Source organism: Podarcis pityusensis (genome assembly GCF_964106645.2).
Source record: "Podarcis pityusensis genome assembly, chromosome: Z".
NCBI lineage: Eukaryota > Metazoa > Chordata > Lepidosauria > Squamata > Lacertidae > Podarcis > Podarcis pityusensis.
In genome coordinates this window covers 2,514,043-2,538,077 of record NC_138044.1, presented here as the reverse complement: position 1 = coordinate 2,538,077, position 24,035 = coordinate 2,514,043, and the positions used below count along the sequence as shown (strand labels likewise).

At 50.4% G+C, this 24,035-nt stretch overlaps 1 protein-coding gene across 8 annotated transcripts in view; it reads left to right on the top strand.

The window, feature by feature from the left end:
• The window catches only part of DAB2IP (DAB2 interacting protein), a 316,629-nt gene that overhangs the window by 61,491 nt on the left and 231,103 nt on the right, over positions 1-24,035 (top strand). Inside the window, exon 1 of one of the 8 annotated variants that reach the window (XM_080990831.1) lies at positions 21,965-22,361. The exons of the other annotated variants lie outside the window; for them this stretch is intronic. The gene's annotated coding sequence lies outside the window, so the exon portion shown is untranslated. Of the gene's footprint in view, positions 1-21,964; positions 22,362-24,035 lie in introns of those variants that run through there. 8 annotated transcript variants of the gene reach the window in all.

The following is a 24,035-nucleotide window of genomic DNA, read 5'->3' as shown; positions in this document are numbered from 1 at the left end:
AAGCCAGGTGTCCCCCATCTTGTATTTGTGCCTCTCATTTTTTTTGCCCAAGTGCAATACTTTACATTTCTCCCTGTTAAAATTCATCTTGAAGACCAGGGTGGTCTCTGAGGGCAGTTGTGTGACTCAGGACTTGGGGTACAGCAGTGGTTCCACTATGGGACGTGGGTGGCATTGTGGGTTAAACCACAGAGCCCTGGACTTGCCGATCAGAAGGTCGGCGGTTCAAATCCCCACGACGGGGTGAGCTCCCATTGCTCTCTCCCTGCTCCTGCCCACCTAGCAGTTCAAAAGCACGTCAAAGTGCAAGTAGATAAATAGGTACCGCTCTGGGGGGAAGGTAAACAGTGTTTCCGTGTACTGCTCTGGTTTGCCAGAAGCGACTTAGTCATGCTGGCCACATGACCCGGAAGCTGTCTGCGGACAAACACCGGCTCCCTCGGCCTATAGAGCAAGATGAGCACTGCAACCCCAGCGTCGGCCACGACTGGACCTAATGGTCAGGGGTCTCTTTACCTTTACCTAGTGGTTCCACTCCTGCCTGCATGGCTTGGCATTTGTGTGACCGGGTTCCACTGCCTTCCCTCTTGTCCCCTGTGCTATTTTGCATTCCCATGAAGAGCTGGATTGTTGTCTGAGCTTGCTAATGGGTTGGATGAGGGCCAATAAACTGAAACTGACTCCTGGTGAAGTGGAGGTGCTGTGATGGGTGGTCCCCTAATCCAGGAAGGAGGGGCAGGATTAAATCTGTTTGGATAGGGCTGCACTCCCTTGGAAAGTTCAGTGTTTGGGAATACTGCTTGATCTGGCTTTATCACTTGAGACGCCTGACTCCCCAGTAGCGCAGAGTGCTTTCTAACCTGGATAGGTGTCTTCACCAGCTACAGCCTCTTCTGGACAAGGATAGTCCAGAAATGCTGAGTCACACGCTGGAAACATGCCATCTAGGTTACTGCAGTGCATCAAATAAGGGGCTGCCCTTGAAGGTTGTTCAGAGGATGCAATAACTGTAGTTCATTGGCAATATATCTCACCAGTCTGCAAAGGATCTACTCTGGTTCCACAGTGTGCTTCTAAGCCCAACTCAAGATGCTGGCTTAGACCTTCAAATTCCCTTCAGGAACATCTCTGTCAACACACCCAGAGGCCAAGACCTTCCACTGGGGCTCAGAATGATCACAGAGATCATATAACAACTGAGCTCTCATCTGTGGCCGCATCAAATTGTGGCGCACCTGGTACCTGCTTTATTATCTTTCAGGGATCAGTTTAGGACAGACACCTTCTCTTATGCATGTCAGTGATTTGTATTTTAAGTGGTGGATGGATGCTATCTTTAAACACTGAAAGTTTCCACTTAGTGGTTCTTCTTTTCTTTTCAACTGCTATTTTAATTGTGCAGGGTGATGATGGATTCCAATTGTTTTTATTTTTGTTGAACTCTATGCGGCAAACCGCTCTGGCATGCCTTAAGAGGGGCATTATATACAATCCCTTACATAAAACGAATAAATAAAATAAATGGCTGCAGAAAAGCAAGCAGCCTCCTGAGCTCAGCCGGGCTCTTGCTCTGCCTTGCTCCAGCCTCCCCTGCTGTGAGTGGACACTGCCCTTTCCTGATTTTATTTCATAGCCTTCCCCTTCCTGTGGATGAACTCTGGCTGCCTTCCTCCATGTGTATAGATGTGGCTTGATTACTCTGGGGTTCCTTGATGTGGGGCAACTGAAGGCGTGGAACTGGTTCCACTGGGAGGATTTGTGGCCACGTTCACACCACTTAAGACACTTGTAGCTTCCCCCAAAGAATCCTGGGAGCTGTAGTTTATTAAGGGTGCTGAGACACCCCCTTCATTCTCCTCCCAGGGTGGTTTAACAATCAACCCCTCTTCACAAGGAACACTGGAAATCGTAGCTCTGAGAGGGGGCGCCTAACAACACTCAGCTCCCTTAACAAACTACAACTCCCAGAATTCTTTGGGGGAAACCCTCACTGTTTAAAGTTTAAAGTGGCAGTGTAACGTTTAAGTGCATTCCGTGGAGGTGGCCTGTGGCTTCTTGGGTGAGATGAACGTTTGGCCTGTTTTTGTTTTTGTTTTATTAGAGCTTGCATGAGCAATGCTAATGACCAACATCTGCTGCATGCACAGACTAGCCTATATTCATTCATTCATTCATTTATTAATTTTATCTGTATACCACCAAGGATCTCAGGCTGGCATACATAATAATAATAATAATAATAATAATTTATTATTTGTACCCCACCCATCTGGCTGGGTTTCCCCAGCCACTCTGGGCGGCTTCCATAGAAACAAAAAATACAGTAAAATATCACAGATTAAAAGCTTCCCTGAACAGGGCTGCCTTAAGATGTCTTCTAAATGTCAGGTAGTTATTTATCGCTTTGACATCTGGTGGGAGGGCGTTCCACAGGGCGGGCGCCACTACCGAGAAGGCCCTCTGCCTGGTTCCCTGTAGCTTTGCTTCTCGCAATGAGGGAACCGCCAGAAGGCCCTCGGCGCTGGACCTCAGCGTCTGGGCAGAATGATGGGGGTGGAGACGCTCCTTCAGGTATACTGGACCAAGGCCGTTTAGGGCTTTAAAGGTCAGCACCAACACTTTGAATTGTGCTCGGAAACGTACTGGGAGCCAATGTAGGTCTTTCAAGACTGGTGTTATGTGGTCTCGGCGGCCGCCCCCGGTTTTTCTCCCTCTCCTTTGAGGTAGGCCAGGCATGGTTGTCCCTGTGTCTCACCCAGTGAACTGAGCAGGGATTCAAACCCTGGTTTCCCAGGTCTCAGTCCAACACTCTAACCATAACACCACACTTGCACTTGAGCTGGTGCAGTGAAGCACCCAACATGGGTAGCTGGGTGGGCTCTGCCCCCCTGCCTTTCCCAACTGGTTCTTCTCAGCTCCACCCCCAGCCCTAAAGGCTTTTCCATGGCCCTATCCACACTGCTTCCAGCGCTCTGCCTGAGAGGCACGGCTAGCAGGTGGCCTGCACTTTTTGTACCAGGTCCCTTCATCTCCTGCTTCTTCCACTACTCACTTTTTGAACTTCAAAGAATGTATTTCCGCTTGTGTTTTACAGGGCAGCGGGGCACAGTGAAGGGCCCTGCTGGTGAGACACCCCAACCCCAACCCCCAGCCCCACCCCACACCAAAAACAACCTGCCATCTTAATTTGCCCAGAGGCATCTATGCATATGCAGTTAGCATATACAAACTTGTCTCTGTACCCCGAAACCTGTAATTATCTACAAATGCCCTAGCCTGCTTCTGCCTTCCCTGTGGCTTTCATCTCCCTCTCAAAATTACTCTTCATCTGCTTCTCTGCTTTATCTCCTTTTTAGGGAAGCGGAGTAAGCTACCTTTTCTATTAGGCCTACAGTACTAGGGACGCGGGTGGCGCTGTGGGTTAAACCACAGAGCCTAGGACTTGCCGATCAGAAGGTCGGCGGTTTGAATCCCCGCGACGGGGTGAGCTCCCGTTGCTCGGTCCCAGCTCCTGCCCACCTAGCAGTTTGAAAGCACGTAAAAATGCAAGTAGATAAATAGGTACTGCTCTGGCGGGAAGGTAAATGGCGTTTCCGTGCGCTGCTCTGGTTCGCCAGAAGCGGCTTAGTCATGCTGGCCACATGACCCGGAAGCTGTACGCCGGCTCCCTCGGCCAATAAAGTGAGATGAGCGCCACAACCCCAGAGTCAGCCACAACTGGACCTAATGGTCAGGGGTCCCTTTACCTTTACCTTACTAGCAATCTGGGGCAGTCCCAGCCAGAGAAGGGATGCCTGCTACCTCTTATCCTTGTTAACCTGATATGCCACCAGAGACTGAACCTCGGACATTCTGCATGCCAAGCAGACACTCTCTCTGATCCTCTAGGCCAGCGGTTCTCAAGCTGTGGGTCCCCAGATGTTGTTGGACTGCAACTCCCATCATCCCTCAGCTCTGGCCTTGCTAGCTAGGGGTGATGGGAGTTGTAGTTCAACAACATCTGGGGACCCACAGCTTGAGAAAGGCTGCTCTAGGCCATGAGTAGGCAAACTAAGGCCTGGGGGCCGGATCTGGCCCCATCGCCTTCTAAATCCAGCCCACGGATGGTCCGAGAAGCAGCGTGTTTTTACATGAGGAGAATGTGTCCTTTTATTTGAAAACCTCTCTGGGTTATTTGTGGGGCATAGGAATTGCTTCCTTCCACACACCTCAAAAAATAGAGTCCCCCCCCCATGTCTGAGGGACAGTGGACCGGCCCCCTGCTGAAAAAGTTTGCTTACCCCTGCTCTAGGCATACCCACCAGTGGGGGCTACGTCCAGAGTGGGGTGTGAGGCCTAGTGAGAGATCTGCAGGCCACATGGACATGCCTGGGGGGCTATCTTTGTTCCGCAGCCCTGGGGCTTCCCACCCCTCCTTTAGATAAATGAGGTTGAAAGCAGCAAAATGTAGGTCTTCCCAGGGAGGCACTGGTTTGATGAGCAGGGAAGAGGCAAAGCAGGCAGAAAGACTGTGAAGATTTTTCACCCTGTTATAGTGTAACTGAATATTATGTTTGAGAGGGGAATATATAAACCTTTTTTTTTCTTTCAAAAAATAATAATAATGCTGGTATGAGAAGCCCTCCCACTCAAAACCTATTTTGCGGTGACTTTGCTGTAAACAGACATGCTTCCTCTCTCTCTCCCTCCCTCCTCCTGAATATACAAAACCCGCAGAGTTTCTTTTCTTCCCAAAATGACTTATTTATTAAACTCCACCAATAAAATGAGTATGATATTTATCTTGATGCAGCGCTGGGTGAACAAATTCACCGCTTGTCAACAGCCCATGGCTACTCCCTTCTTCTTCTTCTTCTTCTTCTTCTTCTTCTTCTTCTTCTTCTTCTTCTTCCTTCTTCTTCTTCTTCCTCTTCTTCCTCTTTCTGCCTCTCTGGGGCAAAGTTGAAAGATGAATTAAAAAATACATCAGAGTGAGATAAAAATTTGAGCTCGGTTTCAGAGGGAGCAGACAAAGAGACAGCTCTCCTGCATGTCAGTTGAACAGGATGATGGAGTGGAGGAGAAGAGCCAGCTTCATCTACTCCCTGCCTCGTGGCTCTCTGACAAAGATGGAGGCAGCTCTGGGGAGGTTTAAAATTAGACCCATTTGTCATTCTCCAAGAGGCTGGTGCAGGCCTTGGAACTGTTTCTCTGCCGCCTCCCAATGGGGGCAGGTGCACCCTCTCAAAGCTCGTGGAAACCAGCAAGCGGCCTTTCTGCTATTTAGTTTTCTTTTATTCCATCACAGAATTGTAGAGTTGGTTATCAAATCCAACCCACTGTAATGCATAGAGACACCACCTTGCCGACAAAGGTCCGTATAGTTAAAGCTATGGTTTTCCCAGTAGTGATGTATGGAAGTGAGAGCTGGACCATACAGAAGGCTGATCACTGAAGAATTGATGCTTTTGAATTATGGTGCTGGAGGAGACTCTTGAGAGTCCCATGGACTGCAAGAAGATCAAACCTCTCCATTCTGAAGGAAATCAGCCCTGAGTGCTCACTGGAAGGACAGATCCTGAAGCTGAGGTTCCAATACTTTGGCCACCTCATGAGAAGAGAAGAGTCCCTGGAAAAGACCCTGATGTTGGGAAAGATGGAGGGCGCAAGGAGAAGGGGACGACAGAGGACGAGATGGTGGGACAGTGTTCTCAAAGCTACCAGCATGAGTTTGACCAAACTGCGGGAGGCAATGGAAGACAGGAGTGCCTGGCGTGCTCTGGTCCAGGGGGTCACCAAGAGTCGGACATGACTAAGCGACTAAACAACAACATAGGTAAAGGGTAAAGGGGACCCCTGACCATTAGGTCCAGTTGTGGCCGACTCTGGGGTTGCTCATCTCTCTTTACTGACCGAGGGAGCTGGTGTACAGCTTCCGGGTCATGTGGCCAGCAGGACTAAGCCGCTTCTGGCGAACCAGAGCAGCACACGGAAACGCTGTTTACCTTCCCGCCGGAGTGGTACCTATTGATCTACTTGCACTTTGACATGCTTTTGAACTGCTAGGTTGGCAGGAGCAGGGACCGAGCAACGGGAGCTCACCTCATTGTAGGGATTCGAACCGCCGACCTTCTGATCGGCAAGCCCTAGGCTCTGTGGTTTAACCCACAGCGCCATCCGCAAACATAACACAAAAATATGAGAAATGACCAAGGGGGCATGGGTAGAGTCCAGGTCAAGGGAAGTATAGTAATAGTCCTGTTCAGGAGTGCCAACTCCACGGGACCCAACCCTTTTGGGAGAGGGGGTCCAGGCCCCCAATGTAAAAAAAAGGGGGGCAAGCCCAGAGCCGAGAGTGGTGCAGCCTCAGCAGCTAGCTCCTCCCCTCCTGCCATAGAGGGGAAGGAAGGGGAAGAAAGTAGCAGCCTCTCTTTTAAAGCTGTCCTTCAGTTCTGGACACCACCATTTTAGAAGGATATTGACAAGCTGGGAAGTGCGCAGAGGAGGGCGACCGGTCTGGCAACCAGGCCTTATGAGGAGTGGCTGAAGGAGCTGGGCATGTGTAGCTTGGAGAAGTGAAGAATGAGAGGAGACAGGATATACCCAAACGACCTTCACATGGAAGATGATGCAAGCTAGTTTTCTCCTGCTCTGGAAGGGAGGACCCAAGCCAATAGATTCAAATTACAAGAAAGGTGTTGAGTCGTGGGTTGACATAGCAGCCGGCACAGCGATTTCTTCAAGTAGCTCTTTATTATGGCAAGCTGGAATAGAACTGACTGCGAACAGCTCAGCCGGCCTGTATTTATAGGCAGCCGGCTATCAACATTGTAACCACAACAGCCCAGAGTTCCCGCCAAAAATAACTGGCGCGGACCTGAATGAAAACTATCTACAGACCTGAGTGAAAACTATATACAGTATCCCCCTGTTGGCCCAGGGTGAAACTACACTACATAACACCCCTCCCCACCGAGATAAGGCGTTAGTTACAATCGTAATGGTTTCCTTATATACAGCACTACGCGTAATGGTTCAATTAGGCACAAAAGCATATCGGTTACATTTCCCATACTTAGACCAACAGTGATACCTGTCCAACAACATAGTCCTTTAAATGAGTTGGGCGCTTGGAAACTCTGCCAGACCGCCGGGGGCTGGTAGCCAAGTCCGGAGGGCCACACAGTTCTCGCTGAGGCTGTGGTGCGACCCTAGGTGGCATTGGAACCAACTCCCCTGGATCCGCTGCTGTGAGTGGAGCCTCCGCAAGTGGAGTGGTCTGAGTCTGTTCTGAAACGGCTTGGTTCGGCTCCACGCTGGCAGTTTGCGAGGGAGGTGTAGGTGGGGCCTCGCCATCTGTACGTGTCTCTTCTGGAGCCGCAAGCGCAGTTGGGGGCACCTCGGTAGTGTCCAAGTCCCCAACCCTGCGCCTAAGCTGGTCTATGTGCCGTCGCCACAAGCGTCCGTCTTCGAGTGCCACCTGGTACGAGCGAGGTCCAGTGACTCCCACTACTGTGGCCGGCACCCAAGGGATGTCCCCCACATAGTTCCGGGCAAAGACCTGGTTTCCTGGGACAAATGACCGTGGTGCGTTGGCACAGCCTGGGGGTTCAGCCACGTCAAAGTCTGGGTGTAGCCGGTCGAGCGGTGACCTGAGGCGGCGGCCCATAAGCAGTTCAGCAGGACTCCTCCCTGTGGCCGCATGAGGGGTGATGTGTTGCACGAACAAGTATTCGGCGACCCGCTCATGCCAGTCTCCCCGGTCCAGGCGCGCCAGTGCCTCTTTTGTCGAGCGCACCATTCTTTCCGCTTGCCCGTTGCTGGATGGATGAAAGGGTGCCGTTAGGGCATGGTGGATGCCCAGTCCCAAAAGATACCGCTCAAACGTGCCTGACGTGAACTGCGGTCCGTTGTCAGAGACAAGGACATCAGGACACCCATGCGTTGCAAACAGGCCCCGCAGCACCCGGATGACAGCTTCGGTAGTGGTGGAGGGCATCAGGGCGACCTCCAGCCATTTGGAATAGGCGTCCACCACTACCATAAAGGTCCGGCCGTGAAAGGGGCCAGCCAGATCGATGTGCACCCTCGACCAGGGTGTCTTTGGCGTCTCCCAGGTGTGTCCCTTAGCTGCCGGTGGTGCAGGCCTCGACTCCTGGCACGCTTGACAGGCGGACACCCAGGCAGTGATGGCATCGTCCATATTAGGCCACCAGACGTAACACCGAGCCAACGCCTTCATTTTGACAATTCCCGGGTGGCCAACGTGCAGAGCCTCCAGGACGCGCTGACGGAGTCCCTGGGGAATCACGACGCGGTCTCCCCACAGCAGACAGCCGCGATGAGCTGAGAGTTCATGTTGTCTGGTTGCGAAGGGCTGGAACTCCGATGCAAAGGGCCCTTGTGGCCACCCCCTCCACACCCAGTTGAGCACCCGGCTGATGGTGCGATCCTGGGCAGATGCGGAGGCCACAGTGGCAGCCGATACAGGCGCTGCCGGAAGATCCTCAATCAGAAGGAGCGATGAAGCTGGAGCCGGGTCCTCCACAAATGCTGGAAGAGGGCAACGGCTGAGGGCGTCGGCATGGCCCATCGATTTCCCCGGGCGATGGATGAGCCGGTAGTGGTAGGCAGCCAGGAAAACAGTCCATCGCAGCATGCGTGGTGAGAGGACTGGTGGAGTTGGACGATCACCGGCGAGGAGGCCCAGGAGTGGCTTGTGGTCAGTGATGAGGTCAAAAGTCCTGCCATAGAGGTATTCATGGAACCTCTTCACTCCAGCCACAAGTGCCAATGCCTCCTTGTCAAGCTGGCTGTAATTCCGTTCCGTCGGAGATAGTGTCCTGGAAAAGTAGGCGAGCGGTGCTTCTCTTCCATCTGGAAAACGGTGACTAAGGACAGCACCGATGCCAAAAGGTGAGGCGTCGCAGGCAAGGACCAGCGGCCTGGATTCACTGTACTGTACCAGCACACTGTCTGAAGAAAGGAGAGCCTTGACCGCGTTGAAGGCCGCCGTCTCCCGATGACCCCAGGCCCAAGGCGTCTTAGTGCTAAGGAGTCGGTGAAGAGGCTCAGCCACTGTGGCTTTGTGGGGCAGGAACATGTTATAAAAGTTCAGCAGCCCCAGGAATGCCTGCAACTCCGTTTTGTTCTTTGGAGTGGGGGCCTGCTGGATAGCGCGGATCTTGGATGTGGTTGGATGAAGACCGGAGGCATCGATAAGATAGCCCAGGAACTCTACCTGTGGAACGGCGATCTGGCACTTCTCCCTCTTTACCTTGAGCCCGGCCTCCTGGAACCTGGTCAGCACGGCACGGAGGCGCTCGAACAGCTGCTGGTGTGAGTCTGCAGACACCAAGACGTCATCAAAATATGGTACCACGCCTGGAAGCCCTTGCAGGAGACGCTCCATAAGGCTTTGGAAGATGCCAGGAGCCACACTCACCCCGAACTGCAACCGGCGGCAACGGAATGCCCCCCGGTGGGTGACGATCGTCTGGGCTTCAGCAGTGGCATCATCGACTGGCAGTTGTTGATAGGCTTGGGCAAGGTCCAGCTTAGCGAAGACCTTACCCTCACCCAGGGAATGCAGCAGGTGTTGGACAACAGGAACCGGATAAGCGTGCTGCTGAAGTGCCTTGTTGATCGTGCACTTGTAGTCAGCGCAGATTCTCACCGACCCATCTGGCTTGACAGGCGTGACGATGGGGGTTTCCCACTTTGCGTGGTCAACCGGCTCCAAAACTCCTTGGGCGATCAGTTTGTCCAGTTGTTCGTCCACCTTAGCCTTGAGAGCAAAGGGAACCCGGCGTGGCTTTAGCTTGATGGGGGCGACTTGTGGATCAAGGCTAAAGGAGATGGGCGTACCTGTATATTGGCCCAAGGTGCCGTCAAAAACCTCAGCAAAGTCTTTGACCAGACCCTCAGTCTCTGCGTTAGAGATGCAGTTGATGCCGGTGACTTCCAGGCCGAGGGCATCAAACCAGTCTAGCCCTAGGAGGCTTGGCCGCTGACCTTCAACCACCACCAACCGGAGCAGGCCCGAAAAATCCTTGAAGGCGATCCGGAACCGGCCAACGCCTACCACGGGAATGTCGTTTCCCTGGTAGTCTCTCAGGTGTACGCGGTGAGAGTCGAGTTGCCTTTTGGACACTCTGGGTACCAGTCTTTTGATGGTGCTCCATGACACGATGGACAGGGCAGACCCGGTGTCGATCTCCATGTCACATGGAGCTCCTTCAATGAGCACCGTGACGTTCAGCTTGCGTCGCGTAGGCGAGTCGGTTTGGCCAATCGTGGTTCCAGACGGGCAGTGGCAGTTGGTGAGAGCGAAACAACTTTCCTTGGCAGACTGGAGTGAAGACTTGGACTTGCGAGTCGATGAAGGGGGGGTGTCAGACGGAGCCGATCGGCAGACCTTAGCGATGTGGCCCCTTCTGGAACACTTCCTACAGATGGCGTCTCTGAATCGACACTTGGCACGGGAATGGTTGCCTCCGCAGCCAGCACATTCCGGTTGGCCCTTGGACTTCTGTTGGAACTTCCTGCGCTCCCGCTTTGTCTGGTGCACGTCATCGTCTTCACTGGAGGATGCCTCCTCACTGCTGGCCTCTTCATGATGCACCGGAACTGGCTCCCTAGCAAGACGCGGGCTGCTGGACTTGCGGATCTCCTGGGCGGAGCGTTCAGCAGCTTCTGAGGCCACAGCCTCCTCAATGGCTTTCTGTAGCGTGAGGTCTGGCTTGGCTAGGAGGCGCCGTTGCAGATGGATGTCCCGGACCCCGCAGACGATTCGATCCATCAGGGCATCGTCTAAGTCTCGGAACTCACAGTGCATTGCAGCCTGTCGCAGGGCGGTGGTGTAGTTGTTGATTGACTCCCCCTCTGCCTGGTTCCGGTGGTAGAACGCATGGCGGGCAGCAATCTTGGACGGCTTTGGTGCGTAGTGGTTGCGGAGCTTCTCTTGGATCGTGTCCCATGGTGTTGCCTGGACTGCTTCAGGCGGAATCAACGCTCGGGCCGTCTCAAACACCTTAGGCCCACAGAGGCTGAGGAATAGGCCCCGCTTCCGATCCTTTGATACTGCTGTCAGCTCGTTGGCTTGGAGGTAGCAGTCGAACCGAGCGAGGTAGGAGTCCCATGATTCAGAGGCTGGCGCAAACGGCAGTAGAGGCACAAGTGAAGCCATGATTCCGATGCCGGCGTGAAGGGCGATGGATGGAACACAGTGCTCTAGCCAGAACAGTCAGCTCTGAATTGGTTCTGCCCAGTGATTTCGCTCAGTGATTTCGCTCTGTGATTCAGCTCAGTGATTCAGCTCAGTTCAGAGGCTGGCCGCATCTGGCTGTGCTCTGATGTCCATCCATCCCATCCTCGTCGCCAGTGTTGAGTCGTGGGTTGACATAGCAGCCGGCACAGCGATTTCTTCAAGTAGCTCTTTATTATGGCAAGCTGGAATAGAACTGACTGCGAACAGCTCAGCCGGCCTGTATTTATAGGCAGTCGGCTATCAACATTGTAACCACAACAGCCCAGAGTTCCCGCCAAAAATAACTGGCGCGGACCTGAGTGAAAACTATCTACAGACCTGAGTGAAAACTATATACAGTATCCCCCTGTTGGCCCAGGGTGAAACTACACTACATAACAAAAGGAGTTTCTGACTAAACATTAGGAAGACATTTCTGTGGGTAAGAGCCGTTCAGCGGTGGAATGGACTGACTCAGAAGGTGTTGGACTCTCCTTCATTGGAGGTTTTTAAGCAGAGGTTGGATGTTCCTCTCTCAGGGATTCTCTTGATTGCAAGGGGGTCGACTACAAGATCCATGAAGCCCTTTCCAACTCTACAATTCTATAGATTTCCTTTGGAGGCCCATGTAGCTCCCTCCTTTTTGGCATTTTATATAATAGTAATAATAATAATAATTTATTATTTGTACCCTGCCCATCTGGCTCAATTTCCCCAGCCACTCTGGGCGGCTCCCAATCGAGTTTTAAAAACAATACAGCATTAAATACTAAAAACTTCCCTGAACAGGGCTGCCTTCAGGTGTCTTTTAGAGATAAGATAGCTGCTTATTTCCTTCACATCTGAAGGGAGGGTGTTCCACAGGGTGGGCGCCACCACTGAGAAGGCCCTCTGCTTGGTTCCCTGTAACCTCACTTCTCGTAATGAGGGAACCGCCAGAAGGCCCTCGGAGCTGGACCTCAGTGTTTGAGCTGAACGATGGGGGTGGAGACGCTCATTCATGGATGATGGCAGTGGCCCCTCTTTTAAAGCTGTCCTTCAGTCTGAGATAACTGTGTAAAAAAGGACCCCCTGGAGAGCTAAAAGCAGGAACCCTGTTTGAGTTCAGGTTTCACCACCAATGCAGGCTGGTCCATGAGGATGACTGGGGCCTTGCCCCCGCCAACCCCATTCTGCCCTTAGTCAGCCCCTACCAGCCTACCTTCCTACTTACCTACATCCTGTCCAGGGGGTGGCCTTGTCTTCCAGTTTCCTCCTCCTCTTCCATCTCAGTTTTGCACTTGTAGATGAGGAGGATGGGGTACAAAACCAGAATTACTGAATTCCGTCATTCATTGGCTCTGGCGCCACCTGCTGTTGGTTTATTGCCTTTCACCCTACCAGTCCCAATAAGCACCAGCCACCATTGAAGTGACAGCTGAGAATGTTGCAGTGCCTCTGAGCATGTCCAAAGTGCCACCACAACACCACACAACCTGCAACTATCTGAGATCAGAGGCTAATATTTCTGAATCTGAGGATATAATTTCAGTACAGGACAAGACCTCTATAATCTTCCATTGTACTAATCACTGTGTTGTGTGTGTGGATTTCTTGGGTTCTGAAACTAGAGCATGCCTAGGGTGCAAATCCTATCAGGACCCATGGGCGTAGCCAAGGACGGGCAGCTGCCCCCCTAACTAAATTATAATAAATTAAAATATATAGCAAACTGAGGTTCTGCCCCCCTAACAAAAGACCTGCCCCCCCAACAAAAGGCCTGCCCTCCCCTAAAAAATCCTGGCTACACCCATGCGGAATTCTCTCTGCATTTGCCCTGCTAGTCCTGATGACCATGTTCTATCACTAGGTTGCACAATGGGAACAGTAAGCCTCTGCTCTGAGAATAAAATGGCAGCCCTCTAGAAGCAGATAATCCATGGAAACGGTTTGCGGGGAGGGGTCTGCCGACTTTGTAGTAACAAGAGCCAAACAAGACACTTTGAGCAGTTTAATTCCCGGGCTGGTTTCTTGCTGTCAAGCCTGACGGCAATGACAGTTCTGGGAGTTCACGCAGGGCAGCAGATAGATAAATAACAGCTAGTAGAAGTGTTGCTCATTGAGAGAATTAGAATCACATAATTGTAGAGCAAGAAGAAACTCTCTTAAAAAACAGAAGCAGCTCTTTTTGAAAACATTTTCCCGCCTGTTGCAAGGGGGAAACAGATGTTGTGCTGATGGTGCTTCATTAGCAAGATGAATGAGGTCTCTGGTGCAATTGTGGCTCATGTTCATTTACATAACAGACCATACCATTAAGACTTGACATTTGGGGGTGCTAAAAGTCTGAAAGGGGGGTCATTATTACTGAGAGGGTTTGGGGGGGGATGGGGTAATGTCTGGAGGGGCAGAACCCAAATGGGCTGGTGGCAATGTGGAGCAACCAAACTCAGCAAAGGAGCATTAGCTTTGAACATAGAATGTCCCAAGTTCAATCCCCGACATCCTCAGGTTTTTCTTAAAAATAAAGTAAAATTAGGTAGTAGGCCTGAAGCCCTACTGACAGTCAGAGTAGACAAGACAATACAATACAGTGGTGCCCTGCAAGACGAATGCCTCGCAGGACGAAAAACTCGCTAGACAAAAGGGTTTTGCGTTTTTTGAGTCGTTCCGCAAGACGAATTTCCCTATGGGCTTGCTTCGCAAGACGAAATGTCTTGCGAGTTCTTGCGAGTTTGTTTCCTTTTTCTTAAAGCCGCTAAGCCGTTAATAGCCGCTAAGCCGCTAAGCCGTTAATAGCTGCTAAGCCGCTAAGCCGCTAATAGCTGCTCAGACGCTAAGCCGCTAATAGCCGTGCTTCGCAAGACGAAAAAACCGCAAGACGAAGAGACTCGCGGAACGGATTAATTTCGTCTTGCGAGGCACCACTGTACTGGCTTAGATAGACAAATAGCCAGACCTCATCTAAGGCAGCTTCATAAGTCCAGATTTGATTTGAAATACTATTGTAGGAAGTCCACAGGTGGGATGAGTTGACTCTTGCGTAGAAAAGAGGGGATATCAGCATGTGTAGATCCCCACACAGTGAATAAGAGAACCTGCATCTACTAAAATCCCCTCTTCTACACAGGATATGAGCTATCCTGGCTTCCAAGGTTTCGGCAAGCATTTCTTACACATTTTCAAACATTCCTCAGGATTACAAGCGTACTATTTTATTTTATTTTCGGGATGCTGCACTGGGTAGCTTCCCCCTTGTCTCCCAACATTGCTTGAATGGCCTTGAACACTGACCATTGACCATAATGAAGAGATCGATTGGCTGATGCCTCGTTAGTCATCCCATTAGTACTGAAGTTGCCTGAAGTTGCCACCAACTTTCAACTGAAGCAGAACGATGGACAAATTTTGAAAGTTCCTTCTTGGGTGGGGATTGTTATGGGAGATAGCAAAATGAGTGCTTATAATGCTAGTGAAATTTCACTCTGGGTGTGCCTGTGTGTTCCTGTGTCTGTAGATCACACACCCCAGGCCTACATCTTAGCCCTAGCACAGGTGTTTTCTCTCCCCCCATTCCTTCTTGAATGAGTTGCTGAAGAAGCGTTAGTGCCCTCTAGCGATGCAATTGCTTAATTTCACTTGGAGCTGTGCGGGCTCAGCTCTGCCTTCCTCAAAGGATGCTGATGAGATGGCGACCAAGAAACACAAATCTGATGAGCAGAATATGGGTGCCGGAGGCAAAAGAGGAGAGCAGGGCTGTTGAGTCGTCTAAGGGATCGTGTATGGAGCCTGGTTTAAATGTGATGCTGGACATAAAAGGAAAGCCTTCCCCGTGCTGTTGGAGCTTGACCTTTTATGAAACGGAAAAGGGAGGAGGGGTACATATATTAATTTATTGGATTTATATCCCCCACCATCTTCCCTAAAGAGCCCATGGCAGCAAACACATCCGCAGGAAAATGGTTTTTGAAAACCCACCATTCCAAAAATAGTTAAAACCAGGGCTTTATTTCAGCTGGAACTTACCAGAACAAAGTTCCAGTGGGTACCATTGCTATTATAAGAGAACAAGGGAGGTGTTCATGGTGAGTTCCGGCACCTCTTTTCTTAGCACTGGTTAAAACATTCCAGATACAGTTACACACTGCATACACTGCAAGAGGAAGAGCAGGATAGAAACTGAATAACAACAATCTGTTTGTAGCGCAAAAATTCAGGTTTTCTCCCAATCCAGAATTGTTTGTGCTAGTCCTCAGTGTGCTCAGCCAAAGTTGAGTGTAAATTCTGCCGTCCACAAGACTGAGTGTTTTGTTACCTATTTGCTTCTTTTTGACATTTATATCCCGCCTTTCCTCCAAGGTGCTCAGGGTGGCATAGATACTTCTCCTCCTCCCCATTTTATCCTTTCAACAAGGAAGGAGAAGGAAATACTCGAGCCATAAGGTTCCTGCCTTTGTAACTTACCCCCACGATATCAAAATAAGCTCCAGTAGACAAGAGGGGAAGACTCAAGAGCAGCAGGTGCAGACTTAGAGCACTCCAAGCAGGCTTTGGAAGGCACAGCACATAGAACGATTCCTGGCCCTCCCCAGAATAGGAAGAGACATGAGAAGGTGGCAGATAACTCCCTACTGAGGGGAAGAGAGGCAGCAGTGTGCAGAGGAAACAGGATGTCCCGGGAGGTGTGCTGTCTTCCAGGTGCAAAGATTGACGATGTGGCGGAGAAGTTGCCACGTGTTATCAAGCCCACTGACCACTCCCGCTTCCTTCAGACTCATGTGGGTACAAATGATACTGACACACAGAGCCTTTAACATATAGCAAGGGACTATGGGAGTCTGCGCATGGAGCTGAAGAGTCTTGGGGCACAGGTGGTCTTTTCATCACTCCTTCCTGTTGAAGGTCGTGGCCCAGGAAGAGAGAGGGAAATCCTGGAGGTAAACCACTGACTGTGCAGGTAGTGTTGTCAGGAAGGGTTTTGTTCCTTCGATCATGGTCCCCGCTTCCTTGAGGAAGGACTTTTGGCAAGAGATGGGCTGCACCTCACAGCGGGTGGCAAGAATGTGTTTGCTAAGAGTCTCATGAAGGTGGTCAGGAGAGCTTTAAACTAGAACTTTAGGGGGAAGGAGGCAACATTACAGACGACAGAAGAACACATGGAACTGGGGATAATAGCTACATTGATGCTCAGCAAGCTGAGGGGATGTTCCAGAAACCTGCTAAAGGGCAAGAAAGTACAAGAAGGAAGCAGCTGGAGGGAAGGACTCGTGGTTTCAGTTGTCTCTACACAAATGCACAGAGTATGGGAACCAAGCCAGACCAATTGCAGCTTTTAATTCAGGATGGCAAATATGACCTGGTAGCAGTGGCGAAGCTGCATGCTCCAGCACCGGGGGCAGAGAGCAGGTGGGGGTGGGGCTGGTGCGCATCCTGGGGGCATGGCATGTCACCTGCAGGGGTATGGTGTGCGTCCTGGGGGCGTGGCATGCAGCCCACGGGAGCGTGGCGTGTTACCCGTGGGGGCGTGACGCCTGGTGTGGTGGGGGGTGCACGACGCATATCCGGGGGTGGCCGCGATGATACCCCCCTCCCCGATGGTGACGGGGGCGGTTCGCTCCCCCCGCCCCCTGTTCCTTTGCCAGTGCCTGGTAGGCATTACTGAAATATTGTGGTATGAGACCCATGGCCGGAATGTAGGAATTGAGGGGTATGACCTGTTCAAGAGGAAAGGGACAAACATGAATTTGTGTCCCCCGTTTCCTGTTGCACCACTGATTTGCATCCCCCTATATTTCCTGTTCTGCCACTGATTTGCACCCCCTTTGTGTTTCCTGTTGCACCATGAATTTGCGTCCCCGTCATTCCTGTTGCACTTCTAATTTGTGTCTCTACACAAATGCTTAGAGTATGGGAACCAAGCAAGACGAATTGGAGCTTTTAATACAGGATAGCAAATATGACCTGGTGGGCATTACTGAAACATCATGGGATGAGACCCATGACTGGAATGTAGGAATTGAAGGGTATAAAATATTCAAAAGGAAAAAACCAAACAGAAAGGAAGGGGGAGCATCATTATATGTAAAGGATGTGTATACTTGTGAAGAAATCCATGGCCTAGAGCAGGCATACCAGGGTGGAGGGGTCTTCGGACCCCTCAATATTTGCTGGCAGGGGCCAGGCCCCTTGATGTTGAGCTACCCATTCCAATTTGGTGCCATCTGCAAATTTGAGGAGCACCCCCTCAATTCCTTCATCCAAGGCATTTATAAAGATGTTGAAGAACCCTGTGGCACTCCACTTTTTCCAGTCACTTTTTTCCAGGATATTTTTCTTCCTGTTTGGACTATTGTTGAGACACTGCACAGAAAGAACCTAATGCAATCAACACAGTCATATGAACCACATGTACAGTCACACTAAGAGACAGCCAGCGTGGGGTTGTGGCTAGAGTGCTAAACAAGGACCTGGGAGGTGAGGGTTCAAATCCCCACTCTGCCATGAAGCTTACAGGATGTGACTTTGGCCCAGTCATTGCCTCTCAGCCTTGCCTACCTCACAGGGTTGTTGTAGGGAGTAAATGAGGGAGAACCATGTATGCCACCTTGAGCTCCTTGAAGAAAAACTGTGTAAATGCAACAAACAAATAATAAGCTTGCTTTTTGGTGGATTTGTTTTTCATCAGTCTGCATTAAACTGCAGAAAAGGGCTCTTGATTCTGTCACATTAAAAAACAGCTTCTTGCAGTGTTTTCTGTTGTTTGTTTAGATCAATGCACACTGGTGAGACACGGGTGAGTGTGACTGTAATGCAAGAGGTGTCAGGGAGATGCAGATCTCTGGCAAACTGCACATGTCCTGCAGGGCCGTCTTAAGCATATCTGGCACAGTGGTGCAAAGCTCCCTCCGGTGCACCCCCACCCTATTTCCCAGACTTTTTTTAGGGAGGACGGCACTGCCGGTAGGGCTGGAGGAGGCGGGCAGCGCCTGTAGGGCGGCTCCTCCAGCGGGGAAGAGGTAGAGGCTGGACACGGCGCCTCCCAGCTCAGCTGGCCGCTTCGTGCCGCAGTGGCCATGGCAGACAGAGGCTCTGGGCGTGGCGCTGCTTCAGCGCGGCATGGGCGGAAGCAGGCTAGGGAAGCGAGCTGATGCCGGGAGGCGCCGCGCCCAGACTCCGCTTCTTCCCTGGCACCCTCCAGAACTTGGCACCCTGGCGCCCCACGCCACTAGCCTCTATGGGTAAGACGGCCCTGGTGGAGTTAAGAGATGACCTAACCTGGTTAGAAAACAGTAAAGACCTGATGAAGAAGGCACAGCAGAGGTTATACTTTCTGAGAATCCTCCGGAAAAATAATTTCTCAAAGGACCTGTTGATGGCATTTTACCATTGTACTGTTGAGAGTATTAACTTATGGTCTCTGTGTGTGGTTTGGGAGCTGCACAGTCAGGGGAAAAATAACGCTGTCCAGGGTTGTAAAGACTATGGAGAGAATAATTGGGTGCACTCTTCCCACCTTGGATCAAATCTATGCTTCCAGGTGTCATAAGAAAGCTGCAGAGATAGCGCAGGATAGTGCACACCCCGGAAATGATCTCTTCCAGCTTCTGCCTTCCGGAAGAAAGTACAGGGTTATAAAGACTAGGACTAGCTGCCTGAGAAACAGTTTCTATCCAAATGCGATTTTGGTTTTAAACGCAATGTAAGGTAGTCTCTGTGGGAGCATATTATATTTAATTATGGGGTATCAGAGTTTTTAGGGGGCTAACCAGGCTGGGATAGCTTGGATAGCAGGCTTGTTGGTTTTTGAATGTCTGATGTAGAATTTTCAATTTCGTTGTTCCGTATGGGACAATGACAATAAAGATTATCGTATTGTATGTCCTGCACTCTGTGCAGAACTCTGAAATACAAACTGGAATAATGGGAAATTCTTAAATGTTTTGGTTCCACTTTCAAACCCAAGACTGGGGAATTGGGAACTTCTGCAATCCCTAGAAGATATTTGGATGGCAAGAACTGCAGGTGTATCCTTCTCTGCCTTCCACCGGCATAGCAACCCCCGCCGGCACTTGGGGTGGGAGGGGGGTACATGCACACCCACATGAAAGGGTCAGAGCATCCAAGTGGGCAGGGCACCCCGTCCGAATAAATGCACCCTCCTGTGAAGGAAGCATCTAACATTTTCTGGCAGCGCTGAGCCCTCTACAGGGCAGCCGCGGCTGAGAGGAAGGTGGTGGCTGGGCTGTCCTAGGGTGCTCTGCTGCCATGGTGCCCGTACCCACCCCCACCCCCTTCCTCCACTATTGGAGAGCAGCCTTTACCAAAGGTGTCATGGGCTCAGAAGACACTCGAACTCAGGACGCAAGGGAAAAACATGCTAAGAGGAAGGCACGCTTGGCAAATCCACACCGTGATCAACTCCCGCCCGGAAACCAATGTCCCCACTGTGGAAGGACGTGTGGGTCCAGAATTGGCCTCCACAGTCACCTACGCACTCATTGTTAAAACTGTGTTTATAGAAAACAATCTTACTCGGTTACAAGTGATTGCCAAAGAAGAAGCTTTCTTCCCTTGTTTGCTATATTTTTATCCCACTTTTCAGACAGTTTGTGGTCTTCCAAAGCAGCTCCCAGATAGAGGGAGAAGGAGAGGTTGACCTCACTCAAGGAAAAGAGAGTGGAGGGGAAAGGGAGAGAAGCAGGAGAAATTGGACTTCATGGCTAGAAGCAAGTGGGGATCTGCAAGGGGCCATTGATGCCCCGTTAGGTTCAGGCAGATCTTCCAATGCTGGTTTCCTGGCTTGAATAGCTCTGTTTTCCTCTGGCTGGTGGATGAGATCATAATGGCGTGGCCCCGCTGAAGAAAGGCTACAATGTTTGGGACTTTTCAGTGTGGAAATTTTCTGAGAAAGTCAGAAGTTTAGAAAATGATGCATCTATGGAAAAAGTGGACAGAGGACAGCTTTTCTCCCTCTCTCATAAGATTCAGGATGGATTAAAAAACAGTGTTTCTTCACGCAGCACAGCAAACTCACATCCCATAGATGGCAGTGATGGTCACCAACATGGATTTCATGCATATATATAGGATTGGACATATCCATGGAGAACAAGGCTTTTGGTGCCTCCTAGCTCTGCTCTGCTTCCATAGTCGAAGGCAGGAAATGCGTCTGAATACTAGTTGCTAGAAACTACAGGAGGGGAGTATTGCTCTTGTGTTCAGCTCCTGCTTGTGAGTTTCCCATTGGAGAATCTGCTTGGCCACCGTGAGAACAGGTTGTGAGTCGAGGACCCACCACCATAGGATTATAATAAGACACAAAGACACATTATTTTTGGTTAATGGACAAACCACAACTTTATTGGTTACAGCATGTGAGTAGTATTGGCTTAGGCATTGGATAAAACAGCAATACATGACTCCACCCGACTCAGCAGGGAGTCATTTCAGGGTTGACAACCAGCGGGAGGAGCTTGTTGATGCAAATACAACTGGAAGCTTCCCCATGACGTCACTGGGGGTCGTGCCATGGCTCGAGAGACAGTGTGGTGTAGTGGTTAAGAACAGTAGTCTCGTAATCTGGTGAACGGGGTTCGTGTCTCCGCTCCTCCACATGCAGCTGCTGGGTGACCTTGGGCCAGTCACACTTCTTTGAAGTCTCTCAGCCCCACTCACCTCACAGAGTGTTTGTTGTGGGGGAGGAAGGGAAAGGAGAATGTTAGCCGCTTTGAGACTCCTTAAAGGGAGTGAAAGGCAGGATATCAAATCCAAACTCTTCTTCTTCTTCTTCTAGCCACCAGCAGGGCATCGGACAGGATCCATGACCACCGGGTTCCTGTAACGGAATACCCAAAAGAGGAGGGGTAGATGATGGCCCATACCCAATCCTCCAACACAGCACACATATTCCAGTGCCTAACCACCAATACCAGAAAGTTGTGACAAGTTGCTACGACATAGGCGAAAAAACCAAGAGGACAGGTTGCTGGACCACATAGGTCGTTGGCCTGATCTAGTAGGATCTTCATATGTTCTTATGTCCTTTACTTCTGCAGCCCCAGGACAGGTGGCAGATGATGCCAAATGTCCTTTCTGGCAAGGAGCTCCCTGGAGCTTCTGATGTATTGTGCCAGGTGGGGATTCTTTTGCTTCCCCTCAGAGGCAATGGGTGCAGTCTCCTGGCATTCCCTGGCCCCTGGCCCATGACAGAAGCCATTGTGTGCTTTCTTTCTCCTCTAATTCTTAGTCCATTCTTAGCCCCCAGCAATGGACAAGGTGCTTTGTTGTTATATGAACATATAAAGTCAGGTCCCAGCTCCAAGAGGCCTACAGTCTAAAATTTGACAGTGGGAGGAGGCAGGAGAACGAGGAGAGGAATGTCTGTGGCCTCCTTCCCTGCCTCCTCCTCACAGCTCGGTTTTCAAAGATAACGTACAGCCAGAGAATACAAATTCCTTGCAAGGGGCCCATCACTAGTTTGCGAACTTCCTTCTCCCTTTCTTGCGGTTTGCTCTGGATAAAACTGCAATTAAAGCTGCTTAGATGATAGCTGGATGGGAAACACCTGAGCTCATTAAGATAATGAGAGTTCTTTGGCAGATGCAAAGCAGGGAAGGGACAGGTAAATCCAGTTCCACCTCACTCTGCAGAAAAACACCACCCCTTTCGGAGAACCAGGAGGTGTCAAAATCTCCCTGCCAATGGGCTGCACAGCACTGGAGTGTCAGGTGATGAGGGAACCGGTCTTTCATTGGCCGTGTTCACTTTTGAGGAGAAATGAGGTTCATCTGCAAAGTTCTGTGCTCCCTTGCTGTTCTCCTGGCTTGGCACGCAGACAGGTCTTTCTAGCCTTGCCAGACCTTCCTCAGTCACTCCCTGACTTCCACCTGAACTGACGGCAGCCAGATTCACTCTCTGCCTGAAGGCTGCTTCTGGGCTGTGCTCCCCCTTACAGCAAGGAGAGTACCGGCAGCCCCTTTGCTGCCTACCCTGGGCGGCTTTCCACCTTTCCTGGCTCAAACGGCATTCCAGCGCCAGGTACCAAATTCCATTCCAGCGCCCGATGAAGTCACCCCCTCCCGCTGCTCGGCTTCAGAGCTGTCCTGGGTGCCATGGCATGGGGGTCTCTGACGGCCACCGCTGCTTCTCCTCTTAGGTGAGTTGTCTCTCAGGAATGTTTGGTCAGGCTTTAACTTTTGCAGATGTAGACTCTGTGCAACCCAGCCTCCTCCTTCTGCTCCCCGTCCCTGGCTTAAGTTTCCTGCCGAGGTGCCCGTAGGAGATTCCTCCACTGCTTTTGCTAACCAGCTCCAGCTGGCTCCCGCAGACCCCCCCATGCCAGGCCTCTCCCTCTCCCTCTCCCTCTCCCTCTCCCTCTCCCTCTCCCTCTCCCTCTCCCTCTCCCTCTCCCTCTCCCTCTCCCTCTTCTTTTCTTTTCTCTTTCGGCTATTGCTTCTGCTGCACACTTCTACCTGAGCTACCTGGGATGGTTGTTGACCTGAATTTTCAGCTAGAGCACAGCTGATGACGGCTCATATCTGAATGAATTAGAACTTGATTTTGTCAAGTCTGCAGGCCTGCCCCGTCTCTGCCATTTTAAAGGACATTGCCATCCCTGATTGGCCTTCCCAGCTTGGCCTTCTGATTGGCTGGAAGCTGGTCATACCTGCAAGCTTTTCCAGTTCTGGTCAAATCTTAGCCTGTGACCTCATGTCACCTCTGATCTACCCTGATTGGCCCAACTTTTCCCATTTTCTCTGTTTCCAGAGTCGCTGTGGTGCAGACCAATAGGCAAGCAGGCAAGCAAGAAACATAATCAGTACCTTGAATGATCTTTCCTTTACTTTATTGTTTTATTTAAGTGCTATATCCTGCTTTCCTTATAGATGCTTGTTTGGACTTTGTTTCTCTTAATGTTTGTTAAACGTACAGAAATTATTGATTTTTTTGAAAATAGTGATAGGTACTTGTTTTAAATAAATAAATAAATAAATAACAAGGTGGCTGACTGTAAAATGATCAAACACAATAAGAATCAAACTCAGGTTGAGAAAACATACTAATGCAGGGCAAATATATATATAGTCATTTCAACAGAACTCCCAAACCAATAATACTCAGAAAAAGGAGTGAGGGGAATAATGAGGGATGAACAATATAGATCTGGCTCACATTGCTTTTGCATGTGTCTGTTCTGTCTCATTACTGCACCTCCCTGCAAATAATCATGACAATAAATAATAATTCACGTGAAACCTCCATATTAAATAAGTGTTTCAACGCATAATTTCTCCCTAAATGCACATTTCTAAACACATTCTGAACATATTTCTAAATTGTAGAGCTCAGAAAGGTTCAGAAAGGGGCAGCCAAAATGATCAAGTGGGTGGGGGGGGCGAGGAATGTATCATTTGGGACTTTTTTAGCTTAGAGAAGAGGCGAGTAAGAGGCAACATGATAGAAGTTTTTTTTAAAAAATTATGCACGTCATAGAGAAAGTGGATAGAGGAATGTTTCTCTCCCTCTCTCTCAACACTAGAATACGTGACATCCAGGACCGATAATAGAAAGGATTTCTTGAGGCATTGCATACTGTGGAACCAGTGTGAGAGAGCTAGTGTGGTGTAGTGGTTAAGAGTGGTGGACTCGTAATCTGGTGAACCGGGTTTGCTTCCCTGCTCCTCCACATGCAGCTGCTGGGTGACCTTGGGCTAGTCACACTTCTCTGAAGTCTCTCAGCCCCACTCACCTCACAGAGTGTTTGTTGTGGGGGAGGAAGGTAAAGGAGAATGTTAGCCACTTTGAGACTCCTTAGGGTAGTGATAAAGCG